This window comes from Musca domestica, unplaced genomic scaffold (assembly GCF_030504385.1).
Source record: "Musca domestica strain aabys unplaced genomic scaffold, Musca_domestica.polishedcontigs.V.1.1 9, whole genome shotgun sequence".
Taxonomy (NCBI): domain Eukaryota; kingdom Metazoa; phylum Arthropoda; class Insecta; order Diptera; family Muscidae; genus Musca; species Musca domestica.
The window spans coordinates 9,919,809-9,945,446 of record NW_026712435.1 but is presented as its reverse complement, the minus strand read 5'-3'; the positions used below and the strand labels follow the sequence as shown (position 1 = coordinate 9,945,446).

Sequence of the window (25,638 nt, the reverse complement as noted above, 5' to 3'; positions counted from 1 at the left end):
CCACAAAAGGAACCATCGGAACTAGATCTAATAGTACGTTTATATATATGAGGGTTAACCCACTGGATTTGAATTTAAATTGTCATATCCATTACTTTTACTTCAAATAAATCCTCTCAAAGTAGGTTAACCCTACAAAAAGTTCTAACGTAAACATGGCATAACAGTTCAGAAAATCTAGTTATGTTATGTCCACGTAAAATGTGTTTAATTTCATTTTTCATGTGTTTTAATTCAACTTCATTTTCAACAATAAATTCATAATAAATTAGGGTACATTTGAATTTGTTCATAAATATTATTTGTCTCTACCATACCATAGTCAAACAAAATACCTCTTAAAAACTCTGCTCGTGCTTGGGCTTAATTCAATTTATACTCGGTTGAGTGGCAATACTGTAATTGAGTTTATATCGTGTTTCAACGACGGCATGAACGAAGAAGAAGACGAAGATATTGCATAAAAGTGCATTTGAAGTCTTTTACAAATTTCGTTGTTATTTTTGTTTGTGGAATTCCATGTAATGATGTAAACGTCATAAATTTGAATTAAAGCATAAAGTGTTTTTTGTAACTTTAAGTTATTTTATGAAAAATGATTACACCATGGCTTTGAAATGGCAGATAGCTGTGAATTTTCTAAAATATGCCTCTAGCGCGAGAAAACTATATTTAACAACTTTTACAATTGGACGTAACAAAAAAATAAAATTATTTTTGAGATAAATAACAGGGAGTGGGAAAAATTATTATTCAAAGGTGACTACTAAGGCATAAAGGGCACCTGATTTCGTCCGTATTTGCAAAATGCAAGGCAACTGTGAATTAAATTATCAAAATGTAAAAAAATTAATTAACAACTTGAGGGTACTTAAATCACTTGAGACTATTTAAAACCTGATATCATTTTCTTTTACTCATGGCAAGTTCTTCTAAAAATTACATGGCTATAGAAAATAATGTCCGCACATCGGGACGTTAAGTTTTTCCCTGCGTAATTTTTCAAACACATACCAAATGCATACACATGCATATATTCCCCACCAACATCCCCATTTATTGCTGCCTCATGCTGCCTCTTCTTATGTCGCCATTTTCTTGTTCTTATATTTCCTTCTATTCGTTATTCGCTGTGTCTTTCATAAAATAACGAAAATAAATATTGACACGGCAAATTAAAGTCATTGCAAGAAAATGCCATTTATTTAAGCGTATTGGTTTAAGTTCCTTTTCCTCTGCCCGTTTCTCCGATTTCGCTTTGCCACTGATAGACGGAACTTCGTTAACCAAGGATTTAAACCCAAGGAAATGTTGTCACTACGAATGTCTTAGTTGATTTCAATGAAATAAATTTTAAGAGGATTAGAATTGTTATGCATGAATTGATTGGAATTTATTGGCTTTTGGTGGGGATAATAAGAAGATTTTGCTGGCAGTAATTTTGCCCGAACTAGGGAGGGATCAAATACAAATGACCCTTATAGTCTTTTATTGTAAATTATTACAGACCATTACGAAGGAATAATTAGAGAAAATATTGAAGATAATGAAATGAAGAACCTAGAGAACATTAGAATGAATAGAAGTTGAATTGAAAATGAAAACAATTCACAGTCCCGTTGGAACACTAGCTAAGTAGGTAAAGCCCTATGTTTTAGTAAAACTAGGTATTTAAATTGTCAATTTCTTTTGATTATAGGTCAAATATACAGGATTTTTACATTTTTTTTTCAAATTTTATTAAATGAATGCAAAAAATGTCGGAAATATCATCAAATTTTAGAATAAGTTTAGATTTGTTTGAATTGGTCACCTTTGGTACGAATTATGGCCTTCAAACGGCTAATGAAACCGTCACACGCTGCCCGAATGATGGTCTGCGGTATTTTGTTCCATTGCCGGCGAAGCGCTTGCTTGAGGTAATCGACATTTTGGTATTTTGTAGTGCGAACCTTGCTTTTCAAAATACTCCAGACACAATAGTCCAACGGACTGGTATCGGGAGATTTTGGTGGCCATTGTGCGCTGGAAATGAAGCGAGGAACCTCATTGAATAACCATTCTTGGGTGGTGCGCTGAGTCCTGTTGGAATGTCCAAGGTGCGCGGCCAAAATTTTTGCGTGCCCAAGGCTTTAATACGCCCTCCAGATTATTTCGCGATAATATTCTGCATTTACTTTGATGCCACGGTCGATTAATACGAGTGGAGAGCGACCATCGGCTGTTATGGCCAACACCATCACCATGATATTCATTTTTCAACAATTTTAACGAATTTGAATACTTTTTCATTCAAAAATCTCAATTTCAAAATTGGGTTGACAGTTCTATGTCCCAGAAGCTGTGTCGATGTGACTACTTGTATTCTTCTATCATGGGACAGTGAATTGTCAAACCAATTTTGGAATTGAAAATGTTAAACGAAAAATTATTTAAAATTTTGAAAAGTGTTGAAAAACGCGAATTATAATAACTTCCGAATGGCGTCGAATGGGAAAACATATAAAAATCTACTTATATTTGAAGAAACGTTTAAATTTTTTTGACATATCAATGTTCCCAAACGTTGATGCATCTACCCGAATTTTTCTACCATGATTATGGTCAAATAAATGTCATATCTTCAATAAATCGTAATTTAGATGTCGGTGTAAATTAGCCTTATGACGTATTTACACAATTTATTTAAAATGGGGCAAACATGTCACGCGTAGACGTCTGCGTTTACATTAATCAATCGTGATCTGGCGATTAAGACGTATACTACAATGCATGGTAGAAGAATATAGGTAGACGCGTCGACACAGCTGCTGGGACAATGAACTGTCAAACCAATTTTGGAATTGAAAATGTTGAATGAAAAATTATTTAAATTTGTAAAAATTGTTTAAAAACGCGAATTATAATAGCCTTCGAATGACGTAGTATAAGAAAACATATAAAAATCTACTTATATTTGAAAAAACATTTGAATTTTATTGACATATCAATGCTCCCAAGCGTTGATGCATCTACCTGTATTCTTCTGCCATGCTACAATGTATTCCCAAAACATTTGTACTAACCACAATTTTTTTGGTGTATGGGTTTGGGGGAGGAGGTTTTAGTTGGTATTTTTTTTACTATTATAATGAACGTAAATACATCTTAAATTATATTTACATTTACAACGTAAATAAATCTAAAAGAAGTACCTACACAGTTCAGTAAACGAAGGTAAATGGAAGAAGTGGCTATAAAAAATAAAATAAAACGTTTTCCTTGTTTTGTTTTCTCCATGAAATATTAAATGCGATAAAGGAAAACTGTGTATTTGGCACAGGGGGTGGGGAGAGAAAGAAAATCAAACTGCAGGGTATTTTGGAATATCTTTAAAATAAATCTTTGTAATTTTTAGCACACAGGTGCTGTTTTAAAAATGCTATATTTGTCCGCTAAACATTAACAATTTAAGCAAATGATTGTTGTTGTTGTTGTTAAGTGTTTGTTTTTGTTAGTGAACAGGTGGCGATAAGTACCAGTGGCAACGACAGTAGAAGGCAATTAAAACAAAAAAGAAACAAGTGAAACCTCCCCAAAGGTTAAAGTGTTATGGGATTTGTTTTTCGCAACAACGCCAAAAACCCACTACCTTTTGAAAGTTTTGTTTTTGGAAAATTGTCATGTTGTTTATGTCCAAACACAAAACATGAATTTCTTTTTCTGTTAAAAAAAAGTTTTAAATTATCTTATAATGGGATTTGTAATTGGCATTGAATAACATTTACACATTTTTTGCAATTTTCCCACAATAAAAACGAAAAAAATACGTAAAACTCAAATATTCATCTTCATTGCACTGTGAATTTAGTTCCCATGAAACAATTTTCTTTTTTTTATTAAAAATTTTGTATTGAATGAAGTAATGCATAAAAATGGAAAAAATCTATTTACAACATTTATCAAAACTTATTTAAACTCGTTTTACTCTCCTCTCTCCACTCGTTTTACTCTCCTCGTTGCTGCCATAAATGTTCCATACAATTGGCGAGGCTTGGATTTCTCTCTGTCTCTCCTTTTCAGTATTTTAGCTGAATTTGTTGTGTAAAGAATAAACTATAATTTATATGCAAAAGTTTTTAATAAATTTATTAGAAAAATAATGCAAAAAAAACTTTTCACACAAGAAGAAGAAGAGGAGCTGTGAATGGTAAAATGGATGGCTGAAATGGGAACAAATGTGAAACACACAGTGGCACAGAAAAAAAGAAACTGAACGATGTAAACTGCCATAAATTTAGGAAGTTACAAGGTGGCATGGTAATTTGATGTGTGGCCAGTTAGCTACAATCGGTGCTATCATTTTATTGATTAATAGGCTAAGGTTCAATTTTTGTTCTATGAAAATGAGATGTGGAAACTTCTATAAAATAAAGAAATGTCAAATGTTTTGTTGTTGCAAATGTCGAATGAAATTTAATTGGATATTTCATTAACTATCAAAATTCTCATTGCTTGCAGATGTTACAGTACAAGGATAAACATTTCATATATATATATATATATATATATAGGTTTGATAGTCGTCAAGGCTTTCTGTTATTATCATGGTAGAAGAATACAGGTAGATGCATCAACGCTTAGGAACATTGATATATTAGCAAGTAAAATAAGCTGCTAAATCCGGGCGGGCCGAATCTTTTATACCCTCCACTATTCGGAAAGAACTTTAAAAATGTCACAAAATAAGTTCCTTCGAAAAATACCGCTCAAATTAAATACTTTATATGGGGGTTATACGAAGACGTGATGCTGAATAAGTAATTTTTGTCATAGGCTGTAGTAACGAATCCGAACTTTAAATCGAAATTTGACGCAATTCCGGTGAATAATGTCGCGAAAATCCTGGAAATACCGAATATCTCGGGGTTACATTATATGGGTTCTATACTAAAACGTAGACCTATCTAGACAATTCTCTACTAGGGGGTAAAGTATTCAGAGGGAATCCCTTGTGTGGATTTTTAGACTATTTCATTGAAAAATGTGGCTAAATCATCAAAATACCAAATATCTGGGGGCACCATTGTATGGGGGTCATACTATATCGTGGATCTATCCAAAAAGGTTCTCACATAGAACTCAAACAATGTCATTGAAAAATGTGGTTAAAATCATCAATTACCGAATGTTGGGGGATATACGATATCGTGGACCTATATAGACACAGCTGCTGGGACAATGAACTGTCAAACCAATTTTGAAATTGAAAATGTTGACGAAAATGAATGAAAAATTACTTAAATTTGTAAAATTTTTTGAAAAACGCGAATTTTAATAGCCTCTGACTGACGTAATATAAGGAAACATATAAAAATATACTTATATTTGAAAAAACATTTAAATTTTTTGACATATCAATGCTCCCAAGCTTTGATGCATATACCTGTATTCTTCTGCCACGGTTCTAAGTAAGATACAAAATGTTACTACATTTTATATGTTTACTCAAGAGCCCAAAACAGAATCAATGTCTCAATTTTAACTTCCAAATAATTTTTAATCGTCAACACAAATTTATACAACAACCACCAAAACGTTGATCCTTAGAGCAATTTGAAAGACAATTTCGACAGATCTACAACTAAGAAGATCTTGATGTTCGCACTAAGGCATATTGCAGTAAGCTCAACTGATCGCAATCCAGTAAAAATAAACGTCCTAAAATTGTGCTTTTTTAATTTGTCGAATTTATTTTATTTCACAAAATTTACCAAGAATTTGACCCAAAAATGTTAACGTCAGCGGAAATTGTTATTATCGGCCAACCGTTAATTTTTAACTTTAGTATCGGGACTTTTGTAAGTTAACGTCATTTGTTGATGGTTATTTCATTTTTGGAATGTCTTCTTTTTTTGGGGGGGTTTGTTAGGGAACTTCCATTTACGAGCCGTTTTTTGCAGGAGGAATATTTCCTTTTCGTAATTACAGTCAACTACTGGCAGCGGATGGAAAACAACGTTATGTCCCATAACGGCACGTTGTCGAAATACAGCAGAGTAACCAGAAGACAACAAAAACAAAAACTTTATTTACTTCGCGCTGCTGTTTGATTATGCGCAAAATTTGCATTATTTTGCATACAAAAGAAATTATTTTGGAAAATAACAAAAACAAAAAACTGCACTCTTACACACACACCCAGACACTCACACACATATGAGGAAACGGTTGAATGCATTTTACGTCAGCCAGTGTGGAACGAAGTTAGTCTCTGCATAATTTTGGAATATGCATTTGCCATGCTAATTAAAAATCTGAAACTTCAAAGTAAAGTCCTGCGATTAGTCTTCTATGGCACTCTGAAGTTTGATTAGCTTTTTCATAAAGTTTAGTTTTGACCTGTGATATACGTCAACATGCATTCGATTATTTTTCACAATACCTAGATGTTTGAAAAGTCTTTACGATACAATGTGCTGAGATCAAAACAATAAATGTAATATAATTTGTGGGCAAGCAAAATTTATTATTTGTTTATTTTTGTCAAAATTTTATTATTTGACATTTTTCTTACAAAATGCCAAACAAGAAAAAAAATAATAAATAAATAAATATATTTTTCTACCCATACCATACTTCATACTTGCCACCACAAGACATTCAAATAAATGTCCTACAAATTGCTGATGCTGTCTCAGGCAATTTCATTTTTAATATGATTTTGAAATTTCTTTCACAAAAGCAGCCAAAAATGTAATGTAAATTATAAACAGCCTGCTTGTTTTTTTTTTTTATAAATTTTACAAATATTTGTTGATGAATTTTTACATTGGCTTTAGAACAAGTGGAATTGTACAGAGAAGATTTCCTGTCACAACAAAAGACAAATTGCCATAATTTCTTAAAATGTAAATCGTATTTGACATTTCGAAATGGTTTCACATAATGTGACCAAAAAAATTTCTATAAAATTCTTTAAAATAAATGTGGATTCATAGAAGAATTTTGGGTAGGGCATGTACATACAGCGATACGTGACACTAATGTTAATGAATGTTCTTTCCGTTACGTTTGGAATAACTAAATAAACACTTGGAATAAAACCAAATAAATAGTGGTGCCTCTGTTAGGTTCTAAATTAATTATGGCGCCTATAAATCTATATAATTAAATTTTACCATTTCTGTGACATAAATAATCTAAATTACGCATGTTCATTCGATAACTATCTTTAAAAATGTATAATAAAATTAAGTGTAAATAATACAATAAAATGTCAAAGAAAATATCATAGTATAAGGTGTGTGTTTTTTTTTTCATACGAGCACAGCACTAAAAATACTTTTTGTCCTGTTTTAACACTGCAAGAATGTAAAAGTTTTTACTACAATAATCGATTTCCTCTTTATAATATAGAAAAAAAAATTACAAACCTTGTACATTCTTGCAGGTTCTGGAACATAGCAGATGTTGATTATATGGCCTTATATCATTTAGTTGACGTCAAATATCAAGTGTGAATACATTATTATCTTTGGGAACTAACCATAACAGACCTAGTTCATTGGCTTCTTCAAGTGAATTCTTCTATAAAATTAGTTAGTTTGTGAAGCATACGACTTCTAACGCCAAAGCAGAATGAACACGTTACGCGTTTTTTATATTATCATTATTAAAACAACATGATGTCGTTAAAACAACATCTACGGGGAGGCGGATTTGAAAGTTCTACGGCGTTGAAATTTATTATATTTAAAATTTTAAATTCATTGAACTCGTACTATACAGGGTTATGTTAAAAAACTTTAACCAACTTCAGACTTCTGTCATTTCTAAGCTACTCCTCCGACAGCTGTTAAAATTATTCCGATGACAGCTAAATATATTGTCCAGAAGCGTACAAAAGCATTTTGGTGAAAATTTTCCAGACAAAAAGTTATTTGTGATGGAATTCAAGCGTGATAGTGTGATTTCTTTAAATATATGGCTGGAAAACCACGAGTGGCTATCGTTAGAGCACTCCAGCATTTAAATGTCAATAAATCTTTTGTGTCTCGTAACATCGCTCGTTACCCTGATACTGGTAGAGTCGCCCGACGTCAAGGAAATGGAAGGAAGAAAACAGCAACATCAGCAGAAATGGTTCGAAAAGTAAAGAAGCGACTTAATCGAAACCCGCGTCGCAGTGGCCGAAAAATGGCTCGGACATGGTGATGGTGTGGGCCGCCATAACAGCCGATGGTCGCTCTCCGCTCGTATCAATCGACAGTGGCATCAGAATAAATGCCGAATATTATCGCAAAAATATTTTGGAGGCACGCAAAAATTTGGCCGCAGACCTTGGACATTCCAACAGGACTCAGCGCGCGCCACCCAACAATGGTTACAAAATGAGGTTCCTAGCTTCATTTCCAGCGCATGGCATCCAAAATCTCCGGATACCAATCCATTGGACTATTGTGGAAAACGACGGCAGGATTCCAGTGCGGCTCTGTAATCCCTTTATAAAATGTCACAAAATATGCCTAGCCATGACTTCAAGCTTCTTATGTACTTGTACCTTTCTTCTAAAATTTGATGCTATTTCCTACTTTTTTTGCTTTCATTCAATAAAATTTAAAAAATATGTTTAAGAGTATAGTCTTTGTTGTACACATTAATATTTACGAGATATAAGCCCTTCCTATATCTTTTCTTTATAGTCCAGTTGTGTTCTCTCTTACTTTAGTGGCATCTTCATTTTAGTTTAAAAATTAAGTAAGCAAAACGAATTTTTAATTAACTTCGTGAAATGAGTCGGCAATTTTTTTCCTTAGTAAATTATAAAACTACGTTTACACACAAATCTTTATACGGATTTACCCTGATAATTGACAAATCACAATAATTTTGTCTATGGAAACATACGTTACATTTCTTGTGATTTGGTCAGGGTTAAACCGTGTATGGTTTTTCCATGTAAACACGCCATAAGGGTCACCCTTTTTTAATTTCCTCTCAATAGCGTATTCATAATTTATAAATTTCCTTTAGCTACTTTTATTAATTTCAGTCTATTTACTTCTCACCACACTTTTCATTCCACTCGTAGTTTATTTTGTTGTTGTTGTATGGAAGAGAGAGAGACCGAGAGTATGACGATGATGTTCCTGTGTGCGAATATTTTATCGGTTTCCTGCTTATAGCGAAAAATGTTGTAAAATATAATAAAAGCTAATTGTCTTCTCTTTGCTTTGGTATGTTTGTTCATTTTTACGCCAAGAGTTGCGTTCCACGAATACACAGCCGAGTGCCTGAGCAGGAGCATGGGGATTGTCTGGCAATGCTGGTTGGTTGGTTGGCTGGCTGGTTGCTTGCTGTGTGTATGGAAGTCAGTCGTCCGTCAGTTTTAGTGTGAGTAATGTTGTTGTGGAGCAGAATAATGAATCCACTTCTACTTCTCACACACACACACACTTAGATATGAAATAAAATTAAATTTCACAGATACTCCGTTGTGGCATGGAAAGATACAGGAGTTATTGGTGGCGGCCAACCATTCCTAACTCCAACCAGAGAAGGAGTAATGGAAAACTATAACAGAACGAAGAAAAAGAAAACAAAGCAAAATTCAAAGAATAAATAAATGACCACACAACATTAGGAATATGGCAGACATTATTTTGAAAAATTCTCTTCGTTATCTATCGTTTTCATCCGAATGACGTTTGTGCTCAGCGGTGTCTTCTCGAGGCAATGACGTTCATTCTCATGTGCCTATTTTTTTTTTTTTTTTTGATGAGCCAAGAAGCCCAGCACTCATGCCATGATCGTCACATTATTCTGCACCATAAGCTTCCACAAGCGTTGCATGCAATTGAATGCATCAGCGTATAAAGTAAGTACGTAATGTCCGCAAAACAAACTTGCATTATTTTTCTTTTTTCATGAGAGTGGGCAACAAGCGAGTGAGCTGGCGAACGAGTGAGTGTATTCGCGTCCGATGACTATACATTGTGGAATTGTCACACAAAAACAAAAAAAAAAAGAAAATATTTTGTTTTGGTATTTCTTTTTTTCAGACTTGAATTTCGCTATTGTTGGTGTAGCTGTTGCTATTCTTCTTAGTATTTTCTTCAATTTAAAAAATGCCAAGAATGTTGTAAAATCTGCACCATGTTGAGATAAACGAAAAAAAAAAATACAATAGAATTCAGTCCAAGAAGATGGGAAATGAAATTCCAATAACATGTGATCGGTTGGGGGGAGAGGCTGGGAAACAAAATGTTATCAACACGACAAGTATTTGCTGGATATGAAAGAGAACAGCGAAATTAATTGTTTGGAAATCCCCGTTAAAAACAGAACTTTAATTTACTCTTAGGTATTTTGGAATATAACGCGTTTAGATACATTTTATCGGGAATAATCCACATTATCAGGATTCATTGCTTACCATCCAGTGGGTCAATCTTCAATAGAATAAACGCGCTATTAGGCCATGTTTATTATAATTGGAGGATTTTGAATCAGCTTTACTCATAGCTTTGGATTTGTTCATGTCTAATCTGGAAATTTATGATTTATTCCATATTTATACCCTCAGACATATGGCTAGAGGGCATACATATCATTTGATGCCGCCAAAACGTGCTTCATCGAAATAACGGTTTTAGAGCCTAGGTTCCTTTGGACCAAATCCGTTTCAGGACATTTGGAGTCGATCTAGCGATGTCCAGAAGGACGGACGGCTGTCTGGCTGGTGCGCAAGGTAACTCTCAAAGGGAGTATCCGATTTGATTCAAACTTGATACATCGTAATATTGTTATCGAACTTGGATCGAGTTCGGAGATGGGCAATATCGGTCCTTCTGTTAAACCCCTAGCCCCCGAAAAAGGTCAGCATTTTCATAAAAAAATACTGCACAGCGAAAGAATAATCAGATTTTGCCCCAACTTTGCAAATCCTAATATTTGCATCAGTGCTAGGTCAGGTGAGAAAATGGACAATATCGGTCCACTCCATCAAGTACCTCCCCCATAAAGGGTAACATTTTTGAATAATTTTAACTCTTATAAAATGTGATGTAAGAGTCCAATAGTCTTCAAATTACACAAATCGCAGTATTTTTTTAACCCAATGTCTGGTGTAAAGATCCACTCTTTTCTGATACATCCCCCCAAAGGTTCACAATTTTAAATATCCATGAAGCTCATAAAACGTGAAATTAACATTCGATTCCATTCAGACTTGGCACATCTCAATATTTCTTTCAATACAACATCTGTTATAAAGATGGTTGAGATCGGACCATTTCTTTTGGTACCTCCCCACAAAGGATCAAAATTTTAAATAACCAAAACGATCATAAAATGCGAAATAAACAGCCGGTTGTCTCAAAATTTCGCACACCCCATTATTTCAACTAACACAAGGTCAAGGTTGTGAAGATGGGATATATCGGCTCTCTTCTTCTGGTACCTTCCCCGCATAGGGTTCAAGATTTTGAAAAACAAAACGCTCCAAATCTCTTTAAATTTCCAACATACAAACATTTTTGCTAACACAAGATCTGTTTTGAAGATGATATTGAATCTTCTAAGCCCTTCTGGTAGCTTACCCACAAAGGGTCGCAATTTTCAATACTCTTATCTATCATAACTTGCGAAACAAGTCAGCGATTCTTTACAAAATTAAAAAAAATAAATATTTCTCTCAACCAGAAACCTGAGATGAATACGGAATTTATGATTTTGCATAAAATAGGATATAAATATTCGATTTTTTTGTAATTTTGCCTATACCAATACTTTTATCGTCGATCTATGTCTGGTACCTCACGCAAATTTTAACTTTTTTCAAAAGTTATCACATATCTCATATGATGTGAAGGAAGTTACCAATATAGTCCAGAGAAGTCAAAATATATTTAAATAATCGAACATTAAGGTAAGGTAACATAAGAACATACGACTATGCTGCAGTAAGCCATGCTAGCATTGAATTCTGTCCCTCGACATGAAGTGCAAAATGCTTTCCACTCATTTTTTTGTTTTCGTATTTTGTTGAAAGTGTCGTTTTATTTAGCATTTGATTATTTTGAAATCAAATGAATTTTAATGGAATTTTATTTTATTTATTTTATTCTTCTTCGTTTCCATTTTCTTTACGTTCTTCAGCGTTGTCGTTTAATGTTGTTGTTTTTGTCGGCATCTACTTTCCCATTTGCAAAGTTTTATGGTGGTGGTGGTGCTGTGCTGCTGCCGCTGTTGTTGTCGTCAATTTCAGTGCCGCCGTGTTGTAGGTATATATTTATGTACGTGTATATATTTTTTTTTTCGCCGTTTCTAATTTGAATAAATTGCCATAAGGGTTGTTTACATAAATACATTTGCATACATTTGTATTTTGCAGTACAACAACAAAGTAAAGAAATACTCATTCAACCACTACAACAACAGCAGCAACAACAACCACGTCATTATAATAAAATTCTATTTGGTCTATAACTATCTAAAAATATAAATAAATAAATAACGCACAAGACAACAACAACAACTACTATTCGTAGTAGTAGGAAGGGAAAGTGGGTTGCGCAAAGAACCCCCATTTGAATATTCTTTGAATTTGGGTGAAACTTGCTTACCTTGTTAATATTTCGACTTTAAGGAATTGCAACCACATCCATTTCTTGTTGGGAGTCCTTTAGTTAGTTAAATGCCAAGTTTTAATTTAATTGGTCATTCAAGGCGATTTTTTGGCTTCAAATCTACTTGAAACTCATGGCGATGTCAGTCGAAACTGTAATAAGGTACTCAATTTCAAGTGTGCAATAAATGAAATAACAGCTTAAAAACTTTCAGAAATGTGATGTAAGCTGTGGCCATGTAGTATGCCTTGAAATTGAAAAACTGAATTTTAGTTTTACCTCTTTTTAATAGGCATGTAAACATATTTTAGCCATATTGAAATAATTAGGCCTTATTTTGTGATAAATCTATCTATCTTTCCGATAGATAAGATGAAACATGTTGTCGGACAAATAAAGTTTCATTTAAATATGAGCTGTCTGATTAGCAAAAGGTCAGTCCATTTTCCTTTTTTCTTTTAACCATGGTAGAAAAAGACAGGTAGGTAGATGCATCAATGCTTGGGCACATTGATACGTCATATATTTTAAAATGTTTTTTAAAAATAAGTAAATTTTATAAGTTTTCTTATTCGACACCATTTGGAGATTGTTATGACATGCATTTTTCAACAATTTTTAAAAATTTAACTAATTTTTCATTCAAAATTTTCAATTTTAAAATTGGTTTGACAGTTCATTGTCGTAGCAGTCGATGCGACTACCTATATTCTTGTACCATGCTTTTAACATAAAATTTTTAAATTCATGTTGCCATATTTGAAATGAAAAATTATTTAAATTTGTAAAAATTGTTGAAAAATGCATATCAAAACAACGTCCGTTACGCGCCGTATAAGAACACATATAAAAATCTATTTATATCTGAAAATCCAACAGTTGATGCATCTATCTGTATTCTTCTACCATGGCTGAAAATTAAAGATTGCAAATTTTAAATAAAACCTATGGTAGAGGAATACGCTTAACAAAACTGATATGTCAAAATTTTAACATGATTTTCAAAAATAAGTAGATTTTTATATGTTTTCTTATACGACGCCAATCGGTGGATGTTGTGATATACATTCTTCTAAAATTTTAACGAATTTGAATAGTTTTTCATTCAAAATTCTCAATTCCAAAATTGGTTTGATAGTTCATTGCCCCAGTAGCTGAAACATATGTTGGCGTCCAATTTAAAAATTGGTCGTTTGACAAGAAATATACATCGAACATATTTTAAAGGAACACTTGATTAAAATAACTATTGCATCAAAAATATAGTATTTTCGAAAACGCGGGTCAGACCGTGCCAGGCCTAACTATTCTAAGAAACAAATTATGAATGGGATCTAATATTTAATATTGGCATAATTCAAAGATATCATTCAAAGGAATGTCAAAGCATATATTTCAAGAAATGCCTCAGTTATAGTCAAGTATTTTTGGAAAATGTATTGATTGTCCCGGTTTGAAAAAATATGCCAGAGATTTTGCATTAATTTACGAATATGTTTTTCAAAATTTTAAAGTTTTTCAAATTCGTCGTGATTTTTTCTGGTTATCCAAATATGCACTTAAAGAAGGTGCAGCTAAACGCATATCATTGTTTCTCCCATTATAAGCTAGACATATACATTTGAGTTCAATTATTGGAGAGATTTTTGGAGCGGGTAATCCAAATTCTAATTTAAACAAGAAAAAAAGAAGTTAAGTTCGGCCAAGCGGAACTTTTAATACCCTCCACCATTAGGAACGATTTTGGCAATTTTCAAAAAAAATATAAAATCCGTTAAAAATTCTGTTAAAATCTTAAAAATAGCGAATATAGCAGTTATATTAGGGTCTATACGACGACGTGGATCTTCATAGGCCACTTTTGTTATAAACCATTACAATATTCAAATGCGAAACTTGAAAAAAAAATCGGTGAAAAATGTAGCTAAAATTACCAAAATTCAATAATACCATTGTATGGGGGCTATACGAAGACGTGGACCTGCACAGAACATTTTCTGTCATAGGCTGTAGTAACCATTACGAACTTCAAATACCAAATTTGAAACAATTCCGGTGAATAATGTCCCTAAAATCATCAAAGTACCGAATATCGGGAGGTACAGTTATATGGGGGCTATACGAAGCCGTGGACCTGCACAGACAATTTTCTTTTATAGGCTGTAGAATCCGTTACGAACTTCAAAAGCTAAATTTGAAACATTTCCGGTGAATAATGTCGCTTAAATCACCAAATACCGAAAAAAGGGAGGTACCATGATATGGGGGCTATACCAAAACGTGGACCTACATCACCCATTTTTTTAATACCAGCAGTCCTGCAGACATAATACACATTTGAGTAAAATTTTATCAACCTACTTATTTTCGTTCGGAAGTTAGAGTGATTTCCACAGACAGACGGACTTTGCTAATCGACATAGAATTTTATGCTTATCAAGAATATATATACTTTATGGGGTCTAAAATGTATATTTCGAGGTGTTACAAACGGAATGACAAACTTAATATAGCCTCCATACTATGGTGGAGGGTATAAAAAGAGGGTATATTTTGTCGATTCTTTTCCAAGTTCAGTTGAATGATTGGCCATTTCTGGAGAGCCGAAGAACAGTTCGAAAAAAGAGGGTATAAAAAAGTGGGTATATTTTATGGATTATTTTTCAAGTTCAGCTGAGTAATTTGGACATTTCTAGAGAGCCGAAGAACAGTCCGATAGAAACCACTTTACCAGGGTTAATCGGTTGGAAAGGGATCCGAACATCTATCCATCAATTTCCAGCTGCGGACTTGAATCTTCTTTGCGATCGGATTATTTACGACATATTTAATTTATACGATTGTTTTCGTTGAAAAGGATTTTAAAAATTTTCTTCAAATAATAGGAGAGGTGTCAGATCCAAAAATTATTTCATTTAGTTGAGTAAACTAAAATCAATTCATTTTAAGGATTCTTGATGTTGAAAAGACTTACATCGAGAGGCAGAGTTGTCGGTTAGTTCTTATTTAAAATTCGTTATAAAAAACATTTTAAATTTTTATAAAATGATCATGTAACTTCATGGTTGAAGTTATTTTATAGCGAGTATGTCTTTATAATTTTTAAAATAAATATTTTTTTAATAATAATCAAACTTACATTTAGGACTTCTTTTCTATTTTTTTATTCCAATTGTTGTCACGTTTGTTGTTGTTGTTGTCTTTTCTAAAGCTAGCTTTCTTTATTCGAGTTTTAAGTTTGTTGTTTCCTCGTTTATTTTTGTAATTTCATTATTTATTGGACTAAATTTGAAAACTTAGTTTCCCATATGGATATTTTAAAAATAGATTGCACATGTTTTTGTTGTTGTTGAAGTTGTTGTTTGAGTTGTTTTTTTTTTGTAATAAAATATGTTTAATATTATTTTTTTATTTAATTTACTATTTCACAACACTAGAGAATAAGGGGGGAGAGAAAAAAGATATAAAATAAATTTAATAATAAATTTAGTCATAAAGCAGAGAGACCAACACTTTTCAGCAGCTATTTCCTATTGGCATTTTGTGTTAATTGATAAACGTGGATGGATGGAGTGGCCTATTTTCTTTTTTTTTCTGTTGTTTGTTTGTTAAACGCTTTTGATTGCTGAGATTTTCATTAACAATTTAAACAAATTGTCCCACTTTAAAAGAAAAAAAAAAAGAGACTGAAATGAATGATGTTAATGTTGATTGAGTAGATTTTTTAATGCTTTCATTTCAATTTTTCATGTTGTTGTTGCTGTCGCACATAACTAGGTTGTCACTATTAATAATAACAATAATATTTATATTTGTATTTTTTTTAATAAATGTGAGTGAGTGTAGCGTAGTAGCAATTGTTGTGGCTGTTTGCTTTACTCAGTGTATTTAATTTTTTTATTTAACTTTTTTATGGGCTGGTATTTTGTTGCTGTGATGATGTTGAGGGCGTTTTTGCCCGGAATTTATGTTGCCAGAAATGATGAATGAATCAACGTAGGAATAAGAATTGTGCATGTGCGTTGTTTTTTGTGAACAGCTGTTTGATGCTTATTTTTTGCAAAATATTATTAATGGTTTTTAAGGTAATGGAGAGGGGCTGGCACGCTTAACTCCCAGCAGGTGTTATGTTATGTTCTTCACAAAAGGAGAATTATTTAATTTTATTGTTGTTTTTGTTTTTCAGATAACAATAATCGGGGTTTGGGGCTTATTCCTGCACAAAAGATTTGTTGGCATGACCACTGATTTTCTTGCAACGGAAACGGATGTAAACAATCACTTCGATTTCACTCTTCAACACACTCACTCACTCACTCCTGTACCTATTTCAGATATTATTTTTTGAATTTTTTTTTGCTTGCCATTGCATAAAATAATTATTTTATGTTTCACTCACAAAATCTAAAATAAAAATTCGAATGTCGTTGATTTGTTATTCTTATTCATTACACGGCCAATTCACAATTCAATGTTGTTGACACTGTTCAATGTTGTTGGTGTTGGGATTTCCTTCCTGTTATTGTATTTCTTTTTTTTTTGTTTTTGCTCACTTGTTTTCATTTCTTCGCCTTAATACAAATCATTATGTTTTGTTTTTTTTTTCTTTTTTTTTGTCGCGTAATTATTACATTTTCCAGGGGTTTGGTTGGATGTTGTTCTTCTTTTTCGTTTTGTTGCCGAGAAGATAGAATAATAATATAAAGGAGATTGTTGTTGTTGTTGTTGCTGTTGTAACAAGAGTATGATGGCTGTTGGCTGGTTTCAAAGCGCGCGTTATACAATGCGAACAATACAGCCGACGTGTTTACGTTAATGCTACGTCCTCGAGGAATCGCGATTACAGAATGAATCTGAACGTGGTGTGTAAGCGTAAAGTGTATCTCTGGCAACGACGTTGTGTATAACGCTCAAAGGCGAATCGACGAAAAATAATAGCAAAACCAACAACAACAACAGCGGCAGCAGCGACGAAAACTAAACACCACACACAGATACTTGAGCACAAAAACATGTTCCCAGCCATGCACACACACACACACACACTCACAACCTAAAGAATCAAGCAAGCCTCGGCGGCAGCAGCGGCGATAGCGGCAACAAAAAGACAACACACAAAACGTAAAATCAAGAAATCCATACAAAAAATGAGCACAATGAGAAGATAGGAGAGTTACTTTCGATTAAAAATAAAAGAGCGAGAGCCAAAACTTGTACTGGCGGCCTACACACAGATACACACCAACACCACTGCGGCAAATAAAACAACAAAACATCTCCAGATACACACAATGCCACCGTACACAACACAACACAACAAAACCCAACTACCACCAGCAGCACCACGACGGCAAGGGCCAAAGACTGTAAATGAGAGTCTATCACACACAATGCCACCAACAAAGCCATGCACATACATGAGATGAGAGCAATATTTTGAGAGAGCCAACAACAGCGGAGGAATATGAGTGAGATAGTGTGAGTACGGTTAGTTTATCTCCAAGATGCATGCATTGCAAAATAAACAAAACAACCAAGTGGCAACGTACGCCGTCCACCACCTAATGGAGGGGAATTTGAATTTTGCCAAGTACGGCTGGAGTGCCCACCAAGCAATAATCTCATAATATTTTAAATCGAATCGTATATCGAGGCAAGAGAATCCAACATTTGTGAAATCTGTCAACAACAACCCCTTTTTACATTTACATTGGGCGCCACTCAAGGGGGATTCTTGTAATGTTGAGCTCTCGGAGAGTAAGATAATAATGGTTGCATGTAAATTCAGGCCGAGGAAATGTCATTGCATTAGGATTTCCATTACTTAAGCATCGATTGAGAACCTCTCTCATCTCGTTATTCCATTTTTTCAATTAACTATTATTTTGTTTTGTTTGGTGTGTCTCATCTTACGACGCCAAAGACTCGAAAGCAGATAACAGAAAAAGGATATACTAAAAAGTGGTAAAAATATCTGTAAGATATTTGAACAGAGAGATAGGTAGGCAGAGAGAGAGAGAAAGAGAGTGAGTGAGTGTTGGTATTTGGGTGGTGTACGAAACATTCCTAACTACATCTGGACAATGAACATTTTTCTTATTTACAATCATCCTCTTCTTTTTCTTCTTTGTCTTTGCCTTTATCTATCAACATTTTCACTTTACAATGATTCTTTGTTTTTACTTTTGTTCCATCGTTCTTTCTCCCTACCCCCCACCAAAAACAAACATTCTTTACCAGTTTTTTTTTTCTTTTTGGTTTTGTGGCGTAGCTGCCGCAGCATAAAAAATAATGATCAAAACTCGTTGGAAAATAGGAACAAAAAAAAGGTAAACACAAAGCAAAAGTAAAAAATAATAATAATAAGATATTATGCCAAGACAGAGAAAGATATACACCCGTAGATGTTCACGAAAGAGAGAAGCGAGAAGCAACGCCGCCGATAGTGATGTACAAATATTTGTGTGGCCAAGACAAAGGCAAGAATAGTTTCATTGTTACTCCAACAATTTCAAGTTGCTTTGGGAAAAGCAGACACGAAGAAAGGATTGCGCATTGAAGGGCACGCCACGCCACGCCACGAAAAGAAAAAATGATTGATAAATTATGAATAAAATAAATACAGCTCATTATTCAAAAGATTCACAAGATCATCTTGATGATCGTTGTCGTTGTACATGGCCATACGCATGATCAGCAGGAATAAAGATAGATAGACAAATAGTATAGGTATAGGTACTTACTTACAGTACAAAGTACATGGAATCATTTACATATGTACATATTCAAATAGCTCGAAACTTACCTGAAAAGAAGAAAGAAGAAGAAATAGAGAAATTAAAATTACCATCGAACAATCAATCATAATTTCTGGTTACAAAGCTTTTGTTGTTTTTTTTTGAATAAAATCCCTTTGTTAGGTTTTCTATTTAGTAGAATTGCATATGGTATATGTAAAATAAGACGAAAGAAAAAATAAACTTAATTTAACTCGACTTCGAGTCACTTGCTTCGTTTCGTTTTCATTTTCGATTTCCTTAGAAAAAAAACTGGGCATAAATTTAATATCACTGTAATGCTATTTCTGAGCAATTCTGTTCATATTTAATTTTTATACCACGTCTACACAATACTGAAATACTAATTTAATTTACTATTTTATGGAACCATGGGATGCAAATTTTAAATACAACTTACGAATACGGACACCAAATGGCGCCCAAATGTTCAGAACAAGGATATTTTCATTTATGCAGATTATAGCGATAAATCATTGAGAGATAGATCTGTATGATCCTTCGTATCTAAATTACAAATACAACGATTTGTTATGAAAATTTTTTTAAATTTTATTGAATTAAAGCATAAAAAGTCGGAAATAGCTTCAAATTTTAGAATAAGTTTAAGTTTGTTCGAATTGGTCGAATTATGGCCTTCAACAGCCAATGAAACTGTCACATGCTGCCCGAATGTTGCTCTGTGGTATTTTGGCCCATTCCCGGCGAAGCGCTTGCTTAAGGCGCTTTGGTATTTTTTAGTGCTAACTTTGCTTTCGAAAATAATCCAGACACAATAGTCCAACGGATTGGTATCCGGAGATTTGGGTGGCCATTGTGTGCTGGAAACGCGAGGAACCTAATTTTGTTACCATTCTTGGGTGACGCGTGCTGAGTGCGATGGCGCTGAGTCCTGTTGGAATGTCCCAGCTCCGCGGCCAAAATGTTTGCATGCCCAAGGCTTTAATATATTTTTGCGATAATATTCGGCCTTAATTCTAATGCCACGGTCGATTAATACTAGCGGAGAGCGAAGATCGGCTGTTTGGCAGCCCACACCATCACCAGGGCCGGCATTGAGTTCTGGTGGCCAACCGAAAGTGCACATTTTCAGCTGGCCTTCTTGGCAAGTAAATCTGATCGTTTTGTTTATTTTCTAATTGGTGGAAAACGAATGTTTTCTCATCGGAGAAACCCAAATTCGGCAGTTCACCACTTTCGGCTAAGCGAAGCAACTCTTTAGCTCTTTTGAGTCACATTTCTTTCCGTTGCGGTGTAAGTTCTTACACTTTTTGGAATTTCAATGGCTTTACCCCGAGCCCATTTTTCAATATTTGCCGAATGGAATATTGCGATATGTTCAGCTCACGAGCCATTTTTTGGACAACTGCGACGCGGGTTTCGAACAAGTCGGTTCTTTAATTTTCGAACCATTTCTGCTGATGTTGCTGCTTTCTTCCGTCCACTTCCTTGACGTCGGGCTACGCTTCCAGTATCGCGGTAACGAGCGATGGTACGAGACACAAAAGATTTATTCACATTTAAATGATGGAGTGCTCTAACGATACCCACTTGTGATTTCCAGTCAAATATAAATAAATCACATCATCACGCTTGAATTCCATCACGAATAACTTTTTTTCTGGAAAATTCTCACCAAAATGATTTTGTACGCTTGTAAACAATATAATGAGCTGTCACTGGAATAATTTTAACAGCTGTGGGACGAGTGTCTTAGAAATTACAGCAGTCTGAAGTTGGTTGCATTTTTTTGCATTTCAACCTGTATGTTTTTCGGAAAATCAAACCAACCCGCTATAACACATGAATGTCTTTTTCATATGATGTGATTTTCCTGAAAAGTGATTTTTAACATAAACTATTTGGCGTTGTGTGGACAAGTTGGTATTTTTTTAAAAAAAAAGGTTCATTATTCATTTAAATTACATTATTTCAGCATTCCTCAAAACCGTGAGCTAGCACATGAGTCCCAGAAAGAGATTACTTAAGAGAAACTAACAATTCTATTTTTCTTTATATTAATCCATTCATTTAAATTGTTTCTAAAGTGGGATGTTGTCCAGAATTATTGATAAAGGGAATTATTACAAAAAATTATAAATAATGACTTAACAGGGGTTTATTGATGACTTAAAAAAATAAGAGAAATTGGACTGGTGAGCGAGGACTGTCTTTTTTTGAGCAGCGCTGATTATTTGATTGTTTTTCAAAATTGTGAGCCCTTTCTCTGACCTTTGAAAATTGGTCAGAGATAGCAGAACAGGAAAAAATATGATTTTATCCAATTCATCCCCCAGATATTTTACGACCATCTCCAACAACTATTGACTTCCATTGTGACCCCATATCTAATCGGCCTTAATTCTTATCTGTAGAGTGACTATATATTAACACGGTCGCAGATCTGGTCAAATCGGACTTAAAATACCATCTTTGTAAAGTGTTGTTGGATATAAAAATTTTATATTTTTGCTTCAAATTTCGCAATAAATTAAAAAGGTGAGGCATATATTTATGTGGGAAACAGCTTTTTACTTGTTGGATTTTAAACAATACTGTTCGATAACGTGTTGCGATATTTATGCGTGGGAAAGTTATCGTACACACCTAATATCGTTTTCGCAGTTAAAAATTTCCGATATTCTTTGTTGAGATTGGCTATCTTACGTGCCCACTTCCAGATTTCTTAGGGTTCTTAGTTTTTGATCCAAGAAACTCTTAGATTTAAATCTAAAATGTTTTATCGATTTTTAATAGAATTTTTATATACTGATGAATCATAATTTTGGGATACTGTTCTATCTGTCGAAGCAAAAAAAAAAAAAAAACATAGGAGAAAAAACATTGAGGAACTTTAACTTTTGAGACATTGAAAAATCATAAAATATGTTCAAGTGAAAACAAAGAATTAAGTTTTCTTTTCAAATGGAGCTTCATTGTTTCGCGCAGAGTTGCAATGACAGTCAGTACCCACGACTTGCTATTAATTTTCTTTTCTGTAAAGATGCACAACAACCACAACAACAACAAATGCACAATAACGATGCCAGCGACGACGACTACAACAAAGACAGCGATAACATCGACCAGCAATGTTGTTGCAGCTGTTTGCGTTGTATAGTTGCGATGATGATTTTTTCTGGGCAGCTAGTTGTGCCGTTGTTGTTGTTATTGTCGTTTCTTTTCTGTGTGTTTCGTTGCTCTTTTTATTTCTTACTATCATTATTCTCTTTTATTGTTGTTGGTTTAATTCTTGGATTTTTTTGTTGTAGTTTTTTTTTGCAAAGTTTGCTTTAAATGTGTATAAAATTTCAAAATATACCCAGAGCTCCCACACTCTCACGCATACAGGCAGACCGTGTGGTAGGTGGAATTCAGAGGGGGTGGCGTGATGGGGGCATGTTGGCTATGCCTCTGTATTGGTGAGCACATTTGTTAAACACCCACCATATATTGGCGAGACTCTCGTTGTTTTGGTGTTTTCGTTCGTTTATTTTGTTCGTTTCATTTATGCCGGCTTCTGCCACAGCAACAACACAGCACGAACACATTTAAAAATCAAATGAAACAACACCAACACAATTTAATGCTGGCCAGTGTATCTGTGGATGGCGAGTGTGTGTGTGTGTGTGTGTGCATGGATAAATGAATGCACACAACGCAGACGAAATGATTAAACCAGCAGCAGAAGCAGCAGCAACATTAAAAAAAACAACAACAATGAAGACTGCAGCAGTCAGCAACGACAACAAAAGCTTGGGGTCATTATTCTCTTCGACGCTAATGTGTACACAGAGTTTTCGTTGTTGGCTGGTTGGTTGGTTGGTTCGTTCGTTGCTTGAGACTCCTACCCACCGACATTATTATCAGCATCGCCAATTCCACCATCAACAACACCGCCACCGCCGCCGCCACCATCAGCCACATTATATCTCTCTTCCTTGGTGTTGCTCACTCTTACATGGCCCATCCACTTCCCTCCGCACCAGAAGCTCCACCAACAACTCATCTGCGCTCGCGCCCCAAATGAGGCTGCAGCCACTTTGTTGTGTGTGTGTGGTTGCTGTTGCTGATGAGCCAAATGAAGCTCTCCACAAACAATGTAATAAAATTCAATTATTCTCTAGTACGTCTTGCACTTTGTTTCGTCGTCGTCGTAGTCGTCTTTTGTTCGTTTGGCTTAGCGGAGAGACAAGCGACAACGAAAAAATAGACGAAGTAGGGAAAACAACGACGACAACAAAAATCAACCTCCAACTGCTGGTTTGCTGCACAGCTAGCAATGGAAGCTAGCAGACAAGAATACATGCTGTTGTTGGTGTTGTTGCTGTTGGGTTACTGGTTGTAGGGGGCGATGTAAGTGAGGACTTTGTTGTTCTTGCTGTAAGCGAGAGAACCCCCCATTTATTACTTCTTCCTTTGCTTTTGTCGTTGTTGCTGTTGTTGTTACTACATATTTGTTTTTGGGTTGCATTGCTGGCGTTGTTCCTGTTCTGTGTACAGCAGCTGTATTCTAAGCTTTGCAATATTCGTGGTCTCTAAATTGCCACTTGGAGGCTGTAAAACTTCTTTTGTATTTCTGTTTTAGCTTCTTTTTTTCTTTTTATTCCACATTTATCTGGAGTTTTGGGACTTTCCAGGGAAATTCACATTTTGTTGTTCACATTTTTGGTCGTGGGAGACAATGTAAGTCGAACTCTTGGATTACGGATTAATGGACCCGTCAATCCAAGATTTCGAGTCACACATAGGACGATCCAACATCTTGGGACCATGGGACGCGTAAGGGGTCGATTTGTTTATAGTGCCGATTTGGCCGATTCCGAAATAGGTGTAAGGAAAAGATGATGTGATAGAAAGTTATCTAAAAAGATGAAGTAGAAGTCTTTAGATGAACTTTTTGTCGCCATTTTTACCCAAAAATGAAAATTTGCCTTTCTCTGAACTATATCAGATGTTTCTTTTCTCTGATCAAGAAAAATATTTTGTAAAAATGAAAATAAAGATTTCTTTTTATATTTTCTGAAATAAAAACGTAGTAATAATTTTAGAATATTAAAGCCCTGTAATAACGAAAAGTCTCCTATGGGGAACACCATGAATTTCCATATCTCCAACAAAAATAATTTGAAAAACTCTCCCATGGCCAATAGACAATGCATCCTCACATTAAGGCCAATATTTGATTATTTTGCTGAAATCCACTTACGACATAAAGTAATCCCTTAATAACGAATGACAATGAAAAACGACTGCGATAACGCCAAGGAAACTAATAATAAATGTAAGAGAATATAAAACTGCATTTGGCCCGGTGCAGTAACACAAGGAAGCAAGGCAACGGAAACCAAAAAAAAGTGCACACAAAATGCGCAAGAGAGTCATATTCAATTCGACTGAGAGAGAGAGGGAGAGAATCTAAACAGGCTGAGTAAGTGTGATAAGTTGGTGGGTTGGAGTGTGTGTGAGAGAGATATTGCTGTGCTGTGTGATATATATATGAGAGCTGGTGGGACATATACAGTTCAGTAGTAATAAAGGTAATTTTGTAAACTTACACAAATACATCTTGACAGTGTTGTTGTTTTGTTCTATTTTCATGTAATAAATTTACATCAGACTCTCGGAGAGCCGGAGAGTGAGTTTGGTAAAAAGTTTAGAGTAGCACAAGATGCCATGCCATCCTTGCTGCAATTAATACGTGAGAGAGTCTAATGAAGTGGGGGGGGGGGGGGGGGGAGGTGTGGTGTCTAAGGACGTTTCAACTCCTTCTTGTTCACCATATAATAAATATTTAAGAGGGCAAAAGTGATTAATAATGTTGTTGATAGTTTTTTGTTCGTAACTCAGTAATTTTTCAGAATTTCCATTATTTTGTGAGCTCTAAATTGTAAAGTTTATTATTTGTTAGATTTGAATTTACAAAATTTTAATTGATTTAAAAACTACAAATTCGAATTTAGTTAAAGAAGGTGCAGAACAGAAGCTATACACATTTTATGAAAACTTTAAAAACCAATTATAAATATTCTCTTCCACTCTCTCTCTCTCTCACCCTTTTTGTCGATAAATCTGTATTTTAGAAAATTGGGAATTTTTGCTCATGAAAGACATGGTTATAAAAAATTAATATTCAAAATTGTTTCTATAAAATTTCTTATTTCGACATTTACTATAGGAAAATATTTGCCCTGCTCCAGAACCTGCAAGAGTCTACTAGTTTTGAAATT

The 25,638-nt window shown here is 34.3% G+C and overlaps 1 protein-coding gene and 1 long non-coding RNA gene across 7 annotated transcripts in view; both read right to left on the bottom strand.

Annotated features, from left to right (window-relative positions):
* LOC131806868 (uncharacterized) overlaps positions 1-17,733 on the bottom strand; it is a 37,177-nt gene extending 19,444 nt beyond the window's left edge. The window contains exons 1-2 of the long non-coding RNA XR_009344204.1: positions 17,011-17,733; positions 15,751-16,044 (exon numbers count right to left, since the gene is read on the bottom strand). This is a non-coding gene — a long non-coding RNA (uncharacterized LOC131806868). The remainder of the gene's footprint in view (positions 1-15,750; positions 16,045-17,010) is intronic.
* LOC101900516 (methylcytosine dioxygenase TET) overlaps positions 1-25,638 on the bottom strand; it is a 294,319-nt gene that overhangs the window by 58,630 nt on the left and 210,051 nt on the right. The window lies entirely within an intron of this gene.